General features: G+C 40.2%; 1 pseudogene; it reads right to left on the bottom strand.

Moving 5' to 3' along the window:
• Positions 1-8,095: 8,095 nt before the first annotated feature.
• The window catches only part of LOC139027629 (proton-coupled folate transporter-like), a 39,330-nt pseudogene continuing 30,746 nt past the window's right edge, over positions 8,096-16,679 (bottom strand).

Genomic DNA, 16,679 nt, shown 5'->3' with positions numbered 1-16,679 from the left:
GTCATGCGCGCAAAACAGCTCTGGTTCATTCTACAGTCCACTTAGAAAATGGCCTCATTCTTCCTCATTTTTCAGAATACAAGCCTGAAACAATGTCTAAAGACTGTTGACATCTAGTGGAAGCCATAGAGCTGCAACTGGGTCCTAACCCATAACATACTGTATAGGCAGGCAGTTGAAAACTACACACATCAAAAATATCCTACTTCCTGGATGGATTGTCCTCATTTCTGCCTGTCATATCAGTTATGTTATACTCATAGACATCATTTTAACAGTTTTGGAAACTTCAGAGTGTTTTCTATCCAAATCCACCAATTATATGCATATCCTAGCTTCTGGGCCTGAGTAACAGGCAGTTTACTTTGGGCACCTCATTCATCCAAACTTCCAAATACTGCCCCCTATCCTAAAAAAGCTAAAGGTCCAATYCAGCCATTTTAATCTCAATATGYAATCATTTCTGGGCAACAATTAAGTACCTTACTGTGATTGTTTTCAATTAAAATGGTAATAGAGAAAAAAATTGCTTCTTGGCAAAAGGCAATTTTCTCAAGCAATAATTTTGCTAGGACTGTCTGGGAGTGGTCTGAGTGATGGACCTAATTTGAGGAGCCTAATGGGATGGATAGGTAACTTGAAAACTAGCTGTTATTGGCAGATAGGTTTGAAACTGTCTATGTTYTTAGTCTATTACCGCCTGGTGATGTCACCAAAACTCCACCCAGCAAAACAAGCGTTTTCAAACAGCTCTTACACTAAAAGGGTATTRTCCTCATTTTCACYATTTCACATTATTATTAGAACCTCATTTTGTGGAAATATACAGCACCAGTCAAGTTTGGACACACCTACTCATTCAAGGTATTTTTTCAAACTCTMTTCTACATTGTAGAATAATAGTGAAGACATCAAAACTATGAAATAACATATGGAATCACGTAGTAACCAAAAAAGTGTTAAACAAAGTATCCACCCTTTGCCTTGATGACAGCTTTGCACACTCTTGGCATTCTCTCYAACAGCTTCATGAGGAATGCTTTTCCAACAGTCTTAAAGGAGTTCCCACATATGCTGAGCACTTACTTGTTGGCTGCTTTTCCTTCACTCTGTGGTCCAACTCAAATCAAATCCAATTTTATTAGTCAAATGCCCTGAATACAACAGAGCATTTCACCTTACAGTGAAATGCTTACTTACGAGCCCCTAACCAACAATGCAGTTCAACAAAACTACAGATAAGAATATGAAATAAAAGTAACAAGTAATTAAAGAGCAGCAGTAAAATAACAATATCGAGACTATATACAGGGGGTACCGGTACAGAGTCAATGTGCAGGGGCAACGGTTAGTTGAGGTTATATGTGCATGTAGGTATAGTTATTAAAGTGACTATGCATAGATGATAACAACAGAGAGTAGCAGCGGTGTAAAAGAGGGGGAGGGGCAATGCAAATAGTCTGAGTAGCCATTTGATTAGGTGTTTATGAGTCTTATGGCTTGGGCGTAGAAGCTGTTTAGAAGCCTCTAGGACCTAGACAGACTTGGTGCTCCGGTACTGCTTGCCGTGCGGTAGCAGAGAGAGCAGTCTATGACTAGGGTGGCTGGAGTCTTTGACAATTCTTAGGGCCTTCCTCTSACACCACTTGGTATAGAGGTCCTGGATGGCAGGAAGCTTGGCCAAAGTGATGTACTGGGCCGTCCGCACTACCCTCTGTAGTGCCTTGTGGTCGGAGGCCGAGCAGTTGCCATACCAGGCAGTGATGCAACCAGTCAGGATGCTCATAGATCACATATGTCAGAGTCAAGCCGCGGGCCACATCCGGCCCGCGAGAAGGTTTTTACGGCCCCTGGGATGATCTTGATTTATTATTAGAACCGGGCCCGCAGACCGCAGCAACCGGCAGCCCGCAGATCTTTTACACCGCACCAATACTACAATTCCCACAATGCAACGGTACGCACCGAGCAGTAGGCTGCTTCATTTCAATATTTATTGGCACAGCAGTCGTCAGCATCACAGTAAAATTAACTTTCAGATACCCATCAAAAATGGCAAAACGGAAGGTGGACACTGAGAACCGGGGGTTTCAAACAAGGGGAGTCGGAGTATATGTTCACGGAGGTAGCCTGGAAAACCTGTGTGTCTTCTGTGTGGAGAAAGTGTGGCGGTACTGAAAGAGTATAATCTGAGACGACATTATGAAACGAAAACAGCGGAACAAAACAAGAATATGGACATGGAACAAGGCTACAAAAGGCAGAGGAATTAAAACGAGGCCTCAAATCTCGACAGCTCTGTTCAAAAAAGCCAAATCACAGGCCAGGCTGCTGTCAAAGCCAGTTTTATTTTGGCAGAAGAGATCGCTTAATCAGCCCGGCCATTTACGGAGGGGGATTTCATCAAAAACTTCATGATTAAAGTTTGTGACGAAGTTTGCCCAGAAAAAAAGGCAACTCTTTTTAAATGTGAGTCTGAGCAGAAAACACCATTGCCGAGAGAGTAGACCAGTTGTCCATCAATCTAAAAGAGCAGCTTGTGAAAAAGGGAAAAGATTTCATTGCATATTCCTTGGCTGGATGAGAGCACCGACATTTCTGACATTGCCCAGTTTGTCAATTTTCATCCGCGAGTGGACTCCAGCCTAAGCGTGACAGAGGAGTTTTTGCTTTACGTCCTATGCATGGCACAACTACGGGGCATGATTTGTTATGAAGAGGTGTCAAGATGTGTAAATGAGATGGAGCTGCCTTGGGAAAAACTCGTGGTTTGACAACCGACGAGCACCTGCGATGTGTGGACACAGGAGCGGACTGGTGCGAAGATACGGGAAAAGATGCAAGAGGAAAAACGCGACAGGTGAGCTGACAGCTTATCATTGTATCATACACCAGGAAGCGTTGTGCGGTAAAGCCTTGAAAATGGAGCATGTAATGAGCATCATCACGCGCCACAGTTAACTTTATCAGAGCCAAAGGTTTGAATCACCGCCAGTTCAAGGCATTTCTGACGGAGTTAGAAACGGAGCATGGTGATTTGCCTTATCACACAGAGGTGCGATGGCTAAGCCAGGGAAGGTGCTTCAAAGATGTTTCGAGCTTCGTGAGGAGATTTGTCTGTTCTTGGACAGCAAAGGGAAAGACACAACACAACTCCGAGACGAAATGTTTCTGTGTGAAATGGCTTTCTGTGTGACATTACGAGTCATCTGAATGCAATGAACTTGCAGCTGCAGGGTCGGGATCATGTCATCTCTGATTAGTACAGTACAGTGAAGGCATTTAAAACCAAACTGACTCTGTGGGAGACGCAGATGCGGAAAGAAAAATTGACCACTTTCCAGCTGCCAGACCATGAAGAGAAGCTCTCTACCAAGTGCGTTCCCGAAGCGCACAGTTGGCTGATAAAATAGGTATGCTTGCCGCCTGACTTTCGACGCCGATTGCTGACTTTGAAGCACAAAAAAGCAGGTTGGAACTGCTCGGTAACCCATTTGCTGTTGACGTGGAAAGCTCACCACCAAACCTCCAAATGGAGTTGATTGACCTCCAATGCAATGATGCACTGAGGGCAAAATATGCGGCAGTGGGTGCTGCGGAGTTCGCCCGTTTCCTCCCCGACAACAATGCCCCAGCTGCGCATCCAGGCTGCTCAAACGTTGTCTATGTTTGGCAGCAATCACCTCTGTGTGAACAACTGTTTTCTTTGATGAACCTGAACAAAAACATCACACAGAAGTCGACTTACTGCTGGAACACCTCCACTCATTCTGAGGATTTCCTCAGCTCAGAGCCTTACCCCGAACATTGATGAACTTGTGGAAAAGATGGGACACCACCAAGTATCACCCTCAACCTCAAACAAGTGAACATTACTGTGCAATCACATATTTAGAGTTTTACTCCAGTTCAAGTTTAAAAGTTAAAGTTTAATATTTTGTTTTCACTGCATGTTACTTCTCCTTAAACTAAGTGTTGTTTTGTTAAAGTTATATTATAGATTATTGTGCACTTATTTCTTTGTATTCAATCAATAATTATTTTAAAATAATTTCAGTTGGAGTGAATGATAGAAAATGCTATTATGTTTTTTTCTTTGAAGTAAATTTAGCCCACTTTTGCTAAAAAGAAAATATAGGCTACTGATGGTGCCTTGAATACCGGGTTTCTTTCATTTAATGTTCATGTTATGGGGATTTTATATAAAGGAAATTTGTCTTTTGTGTCTGTTGAAAATTAAAGATTACTGACAGAGCCATAGAAAAATATTGCTTTATTTATCTGATCATATTGGAATATATTTGTTAGGTTTCAGTAGGTTAATTAGGTTCACTAGACTATATGCGTCATTTAAAATTTTTCAATGAACATTCGAACAGTCCGGCCTCGGCTTGTAGCTAAATTTTTATTTGGCCCTCCGTCCATTTGACTTTGACCCCCCTGCTCTAGATGGTGCAGCTGTAGAACCTTTGAGATCTGACGACCCATGCCATATTCTTTTGTTTTCTCAGGGGAATAGGTTTTGTTGTGCCTCTTTCACAACTGTCTTGGGTGCTTGGACCATGTCAGTTTGTTGGTGATGTGACACAACACTTGAAGCTCTCCACCTGCTCCATTGCAGCCCGTGATGAGAATGGGGCGTGCTCGGTTCTCTTTTCCTGTAGTCCACAATCATCTCCTTTGTCTGATCACATTGAGGAGGCACCACACGGCCAGGTCCTTGACCTCCTCCCTAATAGGCTGTCTCGTCGTTGTTGTGATCAGGCCTACCGCTGTTGTGTAAGTAGGAATCAGGAGGATAAATTATGATCAGATTTGCCAAATGGAGGGCGAGGGAGAGCTTTGTATGCGTCTCTGGTGTGGAGTAAAGGTGGTCAGAATGTTTTTCTCTCTGGTTTCACATTTAACATGCTGATATAAATGAGGTAAGACTGATTTAAAGTTTTCCTGCATTAAGTCCAATTCCACTAGGAGCGCGCCTCTGGATGATGTTTCCTGTTTGCTTATGGCGGATACAGTCATTGAGTCTGTGATGGTAATAGACAGCTACGAAAAATACAGATGAAAACTCTCTAAGTAGATGTGTGGTCTACAGCTTATCATGAGATACTCTACCTCAGGCGAGCAAACCTCAAGACTTCCTTAGATATCGTGCACCAGCTGTTGTTTACATATATGCATAGGCCCCGCACCGTGTCTTACCAGAGGCTGCTGTCTATCCTGCCGATAGAGTGTATACCCGCCAGCTGTCTGTTCTTAATGTCGTCGTCAGCCACGACTCTGTGAAATGTAAGATTTTACAGTTTTTAATGTCCAGTTGGTGGGATATATTGTACTGCTTTCAGTTTGTTCCATTTACTTTCCAGCGATTGAACATTAGCTAGCAGAACGGAACGCAAAGGCAGATTAGCCACTCGGCGCCTGATCCTCACAAGGCACCCTGATCTTTTTCCGCAAAATCTCAGTTCCTCTCAGCGAATGACGGGGATCTGGGCCTGGCCGAGTGTCTGTAGTATATCCGTCCCATCTGACTCATTGAAGAAAAACTCTTCGTCCAGTTTGAGGTGAGTAATCGCAGTTCTGATGTCCAGAAGCTCTTTTCATTCATAAGAGACAGTAGCAGCAACATTATGTACAAACAAGTTACGAGCAACTGATTGACTAAATGCATTAAGAAGAAAGAAATTCCACAAATGAACTTTTAACAAGGTACAACTGTTAATTTAAATGCATTCCAGGTGACTACCTTCAAGAAGCTGGTTAATGCCAAGAGTGTGCAAAGCTGTCAACAAGGCAAAGGTGGCTACTTTGAAGAATCTCAAAATAAAATATATTTTGATTTGTTTAAACCTCTACCGCTTCTCTCTCCCGGATCCGGGATCCTCCTCACAAAAAAACTGACTAGCATAGCCTAACCTAACGCGACAGGGATATCATATATATAATTTTCATGAAATCACAAAGTCCAATACAGCAAATGAAAGATAAACATCTTGTGAATCCAGCCATCATTTCCGATTTTTAAAATGTTTTACAGCGAAAACACAATATGTATTTCTATTAGCTAACCACAATAGCAAAAGGACTCAACTGCATATTTTTCAAAAAATTCTACCGCATAGGTAGCATATCACAAAACCGACAAATAGAGATATAATTAGTCACTAACCAAGAAACAACTTCATCAGATGACAGTCTTATAACTGTTTACAATATACAATTTGATGTGTTGTTCGAAAATGTGCATTATTTGAGGTATAAATTAGTTTTTACATTGCAGCTACCATCAAAAATATCACCAAAGCAGACCAGAATAATTACCAGAGAGCAACGTGAAATACCTAAATACTCATCATAAAACTTATGAAAAATACATGTGTACACAAATGAAAGATAAACATTTGTGAATCCAGCCAATATTTCAATTTCTTTAGTTTTTAAGCGAAAAACACAATATAGCATTATATTAGCTTACCACAATAGCCAAAACACACAAATGCATTTATTAGCAGCAAAAGGTAGCGATTCGCAAAAACCAGCAAAATATATAAATTAAATCACTAACCTTGACCAACTTCATCAGATGACAGTCTTTATAACATCAGGTTATACAATACACTTATGTTTTGTTCGAAAATGTGCATATTTAGAGCTGCAAATCGTGGTTATACATTGTGAATATGTACATCGATTCACCAGAATGTCCGGAGCTATTTTGGACACTCACCTAATCTGACCAAAAGAACTCATCATAAACTTTACTAAAAAATACATGTTGGACAGCAAAATGAAAGATACACAGTTCTTAATGCAACCGCCGTGTTAGATTTTAAAAATAACTTTACCATAACAAACAGCTTACGTTATAGCGAAGACCAGCGCCCGCCAAAACGGCGGATAATAGGGACTCAACATTTTCCACAGAAATAAAAATAACATCATAAATTGTTCTTACTTTTGCTGAGCTCCATCAGAATCTTTGTACAAGGAGTCCTTGGTCAAGAATAAATCGTTGTTTGGTTTTAGAATGTCCTTTTCTCCTGTCGAATTAAGCAACCTTAGCTAGCCATGTGGCACGAACATGCCCATCTTCTCTTGACGCATAGAACGGAAAATTCCATAAGTCCAAATAAACGTTGAATAAACTGATAGAACTCGGTTGAAAAAAACCTGCTTTACGATGTTATTATCACATGTATCAAATAAAATCATAGCCGGAGATATTAGCCGTGTATACCGAACGCTTATCATAAGACACTATGGAGGTGCTTCCTGCGCCTAGGTAGAGAATGGAAATTCTGGACACGTCATTCCAAAAAGCTCTTGTCGACCTCAGATCATGCTAGACACCCATTCCACCTTCCACTGCCTGTTGACATCATAGTGGAAGGCGTATGCAGTGCATGCATATCCATAAATATAAGGCAATTTCAATAGGCAGGCCCTGAAACAGAGCCTCGTTTTCAGATTTTCACTTCCTGTCTGGAAGTTTGCTTGCCAAATGAGTTCTGTTTTACTCACAGATATAATTCAAAACAGTATAGAAACTTGAAGAGTGTTTTCTATCCAAATAGTAATAATAATATGCATATTGTTTCATCTTAGAATAGAGTACGAGGCCGTTTAAATTGGGCACGATTCTTTCCCAAATTGAAAACAGCGCCCCCTATTAAGAAGAAGTTTAATACTGTTTTTGGTTACTACATGTTTCCAAGTGTTATTTCATAGTTTTGATGTCTTCACTGTTATTCTACAATGTAGAAAAGAGTAAAACATTTAAGAAAAACCCTTGAAGGAGTAAGTACATTTTTTGACTGGTACTGTTTAAAACACAGAAAAATCACGTTTTGACTGCACTGACCCTTTAAAAAACAGGTTAGCACTTGATTTTCACACTTGATTATCGGAAATATATATTTTTAATCGAGGAGACTATTTCTGGCCTCCTTCCCATTCCTATTCCTATTCCATCTGTGGTGAACACTAGAGTTACATCCCAAATGACACCCTATTCCCTATATAGTGTACTATCTGCAGTATGTGGTGTGTGTTGTATGTGGTGTGTGTTGCCTACAAGTGTGTTGTAGGCCTGTGTTTAGTCTTGTATGACTAGGTGGGTTTCTATGGCCGGCGTCTCACTGATCCACTTGTAAAGAGAGAGAGAGAAGACATTGTTTCCTGGAGGAACTGAGCACCTATTCGTCACACCAAATTATCCACCAATYAAACCCTTCCATTTMAATTTCTCCTGAGGGATCTCCTTATTCTCCCAACACAAGCCCTCTGAATCTCATATCCCGTATTTCGTCAAATGGGGGTTTTATGGATCTTAAAGGGGGACATAAGATTACTGAGTATAAATTCTTAAAGGATATACCAATTGGGAGTGGTCCACAGATACAACACTTTCTAATACTGTAATCTATTATTAACGTAATCTAAATACTACTGTCATCATAGTGTTATATCGACCATAATGCATTMCAAGGGTTGTTCATTACGCTATTCTGTTGGAAACATTACTTCAATGTTAAGCTTCATACTAGATATTTGAGTTCGAAAACAACATGTAGCATAATTTATGACTTAGTAATATAACATACTGTATAATGAATTGTATCAGACATATTTCATTTTATTATTTTATATTTGAGCAAAATTTTTTGTGAAACTACAGACAAGCCAATATCACAGTGTGTATGATACTTGACCTTTACACACCTAATCATTCAAAGAATATCACCTGGATGAAATCCAATTTAGAGAAGTGTTGGCCAATTAACTATTTGCTTGTTGTCGGAGCTGAGATTGGCGGGGGTGACTGAATTGATAACTAATTGTTGCTGTCTATGTGTATATGCCGGTGACTGCATGTGGGATCATTTCTTCCTGACAGGTCCCAACGATGTGCCTTCATTTCAGTCRTAATGAGAGAGTGTACATGCGGAACAGAAGAGCATTAGGATGCCAAAGCCACACAGCTAATCCAAACAGCCTTCTTTCTGTTGTCATTCCTTCGCTGTAATAACACGGGCACAGCTGAGGCCAAATTAAACCTGTAATTTTAAGTCATCAAAAAATGATAATTGTGGCGGCACGCTACAATGCTCTCTGATTCTGAGCCTGGTCAGACAGTGCAGTTGGTGCTGATGAAGTAATGTTCAGTGACATTATACAATATACACACAAAAGTATGTGGACATCCCTTTAAATGAGTGGATTTGGCTATTTCAGCCACAGCTGTTGCTGACAAGTGTATAAAATCGAGCACACAGCCATGCAATCTCCACTGACAAACATTGGCAGTAGAATGGCCCGTACTGAAGAGCTCAGTGACTTTCAACGTGGCACCGCCATAGGATGCCACCTTTCCAACAAGTCAGTTCATKAAATTTCTGCTTTGATAGAGCTTCCCCGGTCAACTGCAAGTGATATTGTGAGGTGGAAACGTATAGGAGCAACAATAGCTCAGCCTTAAAGTAGTAGGCCACAGAATCTCACAGAACGGGACCGCCAAGTGCTGAAGCGCGTAGCGAGTATAAATCATGTGTGTTGCAACACTCACTACCGAATTCCAAACTGCCTATGGAAGCAACGTCAGCACAATGACTGTTCATTGGGAGCTTCATGAAATGGGTTTCCATGGCTGAGAATCCACACACAGTACTAAGATCACCAAGCGCAATGCRAAGCATCAGCTGGAGTGGTGTAAAGCTCGCCGCCATTGGACGCTGGAGCAGTGGAAACGCATTCTCTGGAGTGATGAATCACGTGTCACAATCTGGCAGTCCGGCGGACAAATCTGGGTTTGGRGGATGCCAGGAGGGTGCTACCTACCCCAATGCATAGTGCCTACTGTAAAGTTTGGTGGAGGAGGAATAATGGTCCAAGGCTTTTTTCATGGTTCTGGCCAGTCCCCTTAGTTCCAATGAAGGGAAATCTGAACACTACAGCATACAGTTACATTCTAGACGATTCTGGGGAAGAACAGTTTGGGGAAGGCCCTTTCCTGTTTCAGCATGACAATGCCCCCATGCGCAAAGCGAGGTKCATACAGAAATGGTTTGTTAAGKTTGGTGGGGAAGAACTTGACTGGCTTGCACAGAGCCCTGACCTCAACCCCATCATACACCTTTGGGATGAATTGGAAAACCAACTGCGAGCCAGGCCTAATCGCCCAACATCAGTGCCCAACCTCACTAATGCTCTTGTGGCTGAATGGAAACAGGTCCCCACAGCAATGTTCAAACTTCTAGTGGAAATATTTCCCAGAAGAGTGGAGGCTGTCATAGCAGCAAAGGGTGGACAAACTCAATATTAATGCCAATGATTTTAGAATGAGATTTTCAACGAGCAGGTGTCCACATACTTTTGGCCATGTAGGGTACCGTGTGAGTGTCATTGCATCCTTGTCATTGAGCGTGTGACAACTGCAAGTATCATGTGTGTCATCACCGGTCCAATTACCAGCTTGGTTTAGAGTTATTGGTTGTAGCCTAGTGTTTAGAGCGTTGGGCCASTAACCAAAAGGTTGCTGGATCAAATCCCTGAGCTGACAAGGTAAAAATCTGTCATTCTGCCCTTGAGCAAGGCAGTTAACCCACTGTTCCGTGGATGTCGATTAAGGCAGCTCCCTGCACCTTTCTGATTCAGAAGGATTGGGTTATAAATGCGGAGGACACATTTCAGTTGAAGGCATTCAGTTGTACAGCTGACTAGCTATCCCTCTTTTTACATTGTAATATCCTGGATTACAATACTGTTGTCGTTACAATATATTTGGCCAAATGTGTTGAATGCATGGAGTTTCTCTTCCCTTTATTATATTAGATTAAGGCTATGAAAGGCAATCTATCTCAACCTGTTTTTTTCTATTGTTGTACTAACCAGATTCTTAAATTGTTGAAATAAAAAYGATTTATCTATTCAACCAGTAGAAAAAATGCACAACAACTCACAACAACATCTCCTATGCCTGACATGTTCAATACCAATTGTATGACAAGTCTTTTGTCAGTCTTCTAAGTAGTTCCCCATTGAGAGTGGACTGTCACTAATCTACCAACAGTAGGCTGCCAGTCTGGCTCTGTATTATCAATGTCTAGCACAGGAAGATCCAGGCAATCAATCAATAGAGAAAAAGAGAGAGAGAGAGAAAGAGAAAGCAAAGAGAGGAGAAAGAGCAGGGAGTCAGGCAGCTATGGAAGCAACCCTGGCCTTACATCCAGCCCTTATTATCTCTGTACTAGTCAGCTAGAAGAAGAAGAAGAAAAAGAGGAAGAAGGCAATTACTGTAAACATAAAGAAAGAAATAAACAACTACAATAACAAGTCCAAAAGTATTGACCCAACAGCGATGCTTATTTTGCCTGGAAGCTGAGCAGGAGGAGCATCTCTCTGTCAGGCTGAAGGTTTGTGTCTGTGTCTTTAACAAACTCAAATCAAATTAAAGTTTATTTGTCACGTGCGCCGAATACAACAGGTGTAGACCTTACAGTYAAATGCTTAAGAGTGGAGGCTGTTATAGCAGCAAAGGGGGACAAACTAAATATTAATGCCAATGATTTTGGAATGAGATGTTCGACAAGCAGGTGTCCATAAACTTTTGGCCATGTAGGGTACCTTGTGAGTGTCATTGCATCCTTGTCATTGAGAGTGTGACAACTGCAAGTATCATGTGTGTCATCACCGGTCCAATTACCAGCTTGGTTTAGAGTTATTGGTTGTAACCTAGTGTTTAGAGCYTTGGGCCAGTAACCAAAAGGTTGCTGGATCAAATCCCTGAGCTGACAAGGTAAAAATRTGTCATTCTGCCCTTGAGCAAGGCAGTTAACCCACTGTTCCGTGGATGTTGARTAAGGCAGCTCCCTGCACACAAACTGTATCAATCAATCCACTGTCTCAATCAATGCAATCACTTCAACAAATCTCCATTCAGCAGCAGCATGACTCTTCCCACGCACCACATAGTACGGTACACATCATAAAAAGACAGACAGACATACATGCTGTACACCACAAACAGACACTCAATTGTATAATATCTGCCTTTACCAGATGGCATTGTGTTACCACCACCAACCTAACAGATGCTGAAGAAGTCCCTCTAATTTTATCACACAGTTGCTATGGTATGTTTGTTATCAATTTGAAACCATGATTATCCAAACTATCTGTGGTCAACTTAGTTCTATTTTCTGGGACTTTGCTTTGATTGATTTTGACAAATAACATTAGAATATAATACATTACTTCATGTTTTGTATGGCATACTGTACCATTGCCACAGCATTAATTCTAGTCAAAGCTCACTATTTTGTTATGATAAATGTATATCTCGATGGGAATATACCACATCTGCATTCAATTTCCCGACCTGCTTAACCAATAAACAGAGTTTGATTTCCAGGCTGAAAACAATGATAAAACATGGGAGGCTTTCTTAAGCTCATCCATTTCCTCCTCATCAACCATTCAGGGTTTTTTACTCGTGGAGAAATGTGGGGTATGTATACTGTGGGTTGGATCCGTCTTTTTTTCTGAGTGGTGGAAGTAGACATTTCATACCATCTCCATCTCTATCACTCCCTCACATTATTTTGACAAACATAAAATATAATACTTTGTTTTAGGCCAAAATAAATGTCTTAAATGTTATCGCTCTTCTGTGTTCTGTGTTTGGGTAGAAAGATAATTCATTTTTTTGCTGAGAGAGAGTGTTTTTTTCAGCACTTCTCTCAAACTGTGGTCTCCAACTAGTTACCCACCCAATGTATGCACGTCTCTCTCTCCTCTCTCTCTCTCTCTCTCTCGTCTCTCTCTCTCTCTCTCTCTCTCTCTCTCTCTCTCTCTCTCTCTCTCTCTCTCTCTCTCTCTCTCTCTCTCTCTCTCTCTCTCTCTCTCTCTCTCTCTCTCTCTCTCTCTCTCTCTCTCTCTCTCTCTCTCTCTCTCTCTCTCTCTCGATTATATTAGTGGATGCTGAGCGCGCACCCAATACCAGAGTTCCACCGACTTTCATTATCTCTTCACTGATCCCTTTCATCGTCACTTCTTTCTCATCAGTATTTCATGGTGTCAAGATAGAATAATACAGTTAGATTGATAGAATACCCCAGTTAGAATTATATAATACTACAGTTAGATTGATAGAATACTACAGTTAGAGTGATAGAATACCCCAGTTAGAATTATATAATACTACAGTTAGATTGCTAGAATACTACAGTTAGAATGATAGAACCACCCAGTTAGAATGATAGAATACTACAGTTAGAATGATGGAATATACTTTTAGAATAATATCATTTTACTGTTAGAATGATAGAATACTACAGTTACAATGATATAATACTACAGTTAGATTGATAGAATACCCCAGTTAGAATGCTAGAATACTACAGTTAGAATGATGGAATATACTGTTAGAATGATATAATTCTACTGTTAGAATGATAGAATACTACAGTTAAAATGATAGAATACTGTTCAAGCTGCTGCATTGTCTATATTGTCTATCAAGGTGTATTGTGTCTTATGTTAGAATATAACCTCAATATTTGTTATTATGAAAATGTTTGACTTCAGCAAATGTACATTTTTGTTTTTGTATTGCTAATCCATTTCAAAATTTGACCTGTTTTTATCAGCACGTCTCTCAAAATGTGATCTCCAACTGGTTACCCACCCATGTATGCACAGGTGCACACAGTACACATACTCACCCACAGGCATTACCTTATATTTTCACATATTAGAGGGATAGACAATCATCCATAACCTGTCATTAACTTGTACTTCCTGAATTCCAACCCAGCCAGCAATACAGGGAGTAAACATCCCATTAGAGTTGTAATTACAGCCTGGGCCTGATAACATAGCTGCTCCACTCCTCACTACACAGACACACACACATACATACACACACCACACACACACACACACACCAACCACCAGATCAGACCACATGGAGCTTTTATTACAGGGACCCCTACATTACCTAATCCCTCCATTACCAAACACAATGACTTAATTATAGTGTCAGGAAGAACATCAAATGGACCGTCACAATCAATTGGAGTTGGTAGTGCCTGTTTATTGTCAGACCTGACCCTGTAATACAACACATTTGGCTCCAGCCAGTCAGAATCATAAGACACYTACTAAATGGCACACTATTCCTTATATAGTGCACTACTTTTGACCAAAGCTCTACAGCCATAGACAAAGACTACTATACAGGTTAGTGTTTAATGGTAGCCCTATGCTTCACTGTTGGGATTCACTTATTGTAGCTRTTAAAGACAGAAGGTCATGTACTGTATTCAACATTCAAGCAATGGCACAAAAGTAAGCTAACAGACATTAATTAATTACATGACAAAATCTATAAAATCTATTTAAAAGCTTCAGAATAAACGTTTCACTGATAACTCAGCAATAATGATAATTCAATTTTGAGAAACCTTACAACAATTAACATTTTGATATGTTAATTGCGTTGGTGTTCCTTTAAGCCAAAGTGAATGCAGCTAAACCTGCATTTTTCCCTACGTACAGTACATAAAGTACACAAATTACTCTTCATCAWTCTTTAATGTTCTTATATACTGTATGCCCATGCCAAGGCCGTTCAATCATCACGTYTCAAAGACGGACACTTTCTGACAACTAAAGGTTGCTGTGTGTGTGTCAGAAAAAATCTGTTTGTGAAACCATGSTATTTCATTGTAATATTTTTTGTTAAATTGTTATCAATCAGGTATATAAGGACAACCAGCAGGTGACTAACTGCATTAAGATGAAGAGAATGAGTGTAAAGCCTGCCATAACGATGAAGGGCATCCCTGGGAAGGTGAGCAGGGTACGAGGGTGCAGACCATAATACATGTGGTCTCTACAGACGCAGAGAAGGAGAACATCACACCTGCACGGGTCACAAAAGAGATAAGGGTTTACAAAGAGCGAGTTCCGTCAACTGAATTCATGAAGATTCAGAAGTTTAAATATTCAATGTTTTTGGATCATTGTACTTTCATTGAAAGTGTTGTTTACCTCTAAGTACACACAGTCCAGGCTGAATAACTTAGAACAGAGAAAGACACACAATGATATAGTATCTCTTTGTTACATTGTTAAGCTGGTGACTGTGCTTACAGTACCAACTAGAGCGGAATAAGATGAAGTACATAGAGCAGAGGAAGGGCAATCTTAAGTGGTTCCAACATGGAATACTTATTGATCCGAGAGAGAGACTGGCTGCTAGCTAAGTACTTTTGAATGTAAGCTTAAAAGTGGAAGTGCAATATGCCCTTCAGAATAAAAACAATGGTAAAATAAATGTTCAGAATAAAATGCTGTTGTTTCTGACATGAACACACATTTCTTACATCATTATACAGAGGCACTTGGTTAGTATCCAGACAAGGTAACTATTTAACTCTCTGAAATCTTGATTGCAACCCTAATGTTTTTTAGCCTTCAAGAGCAGGTTATTTGTGGTACAATGATCTGAGGAATAATAAGGGTTAACATTCTACATAGCATTTTGTTTAGATAAAGGGACTGAATAAGAGAAAGGAACAATAAAATGTCACTGTGCATCATTTGTTCATCCAACCATTCTCTGATGTGGCCATGACGGGCTTACAGAGAACACAGAACAGAACATCCACAAGGCTTCGCCATCTGGCCTTAACCAGGGATGTTCGCTGTGCTCAGGATTTCAATTTTCATGAGAACAGAATAACGTTCATCTTTGTCTCAGGAGTTGGACTTGAGGACAGGGGATTTCTGGATCAAGAGTCCAGTGCTAAACTGTCTCTTCATTTCAGTCTTCTTGACATGGGAGTCAAGGGGTGGTTCCTCTTGAGGTTTCTTTCATTCTATGAAGTTTTTCCTTGCCACTGTCATTCTTCTTGCTTTCTGGGGTCTAGGTCAGGTTACTGTGAAGTACTTTGTGAACACTGTACACTTGATGTAAAAAGGGATTTATAAATCAAATGTAAATTATTTGATTGTTTGATGTGGGGCTCTGGACCCACCTTGTTCATCTCGTTCTACGTTGGCGGAGACAGAGAGCGGATGACAGCCTGAGGGTTGCCAGCAGGGCAGACACTACAACCACTGCATGGGACACACAAGACAGAGGAGCCCTTAAAAAAACACATGTCAAATGTGCTGTTTCACATCTGAATAACTGCAAATTCGATTTTTACTTGCAATTCACTTGTGAAAATGAAAATCAAATTTGCAGTTTCACATGTAAGAAAATGCCACTTCACTCAACATGTAATAATGTAAACAGCACTGTATAGTCTACATTTTTTGTAAAACTAAATTCTGATATCATGAATGTCAGAGTTTGCATCAATAACGTAGCAAATGGATTTGAGATGGTTGCATTTCTTCCGGCCCACTTTGATGACAGGGAGTACACTTTGTTAATGTTTCAATAAAATTGCTGCTTTAAACATCTTTATTAGGTCTAGAGTGAGTGAATTACTTTTGTGCCATTAATATCAAGCAAAACTTCTGAAGGCGAGAACAAAGTTTCTTATTATTACAGAAATTATGATATTGAAAACAAAAAACTGTAACCCAAAAGTATTGAGATCAAAACTGAATATTCGAAAGAAAATCATTTTAAATGCGAGAGCAAATTAATGTTAAATGCGGCAGCC

The sequence above is a fragment of the Salvelinus sp. IW2-2015 genome, linkage group LG4q.2, assembly GCF_002910315.2.
Source record: "Salvelinus sp. IW2-2015 linkage group LG4q.2, ASM291031v2, whole genome shotgun sequence".
NCBI lineage: Eukaryota > Metazoa > Chordata > Actinopteri > Salmoniformes > Salmonidae > Salvelinus > Salvelinus sp. IW2-2015.
Note: the sequence above shows the minus strand (reverse complement) of the source record. Positions and strands in the feature narration are given on the sequence as shown.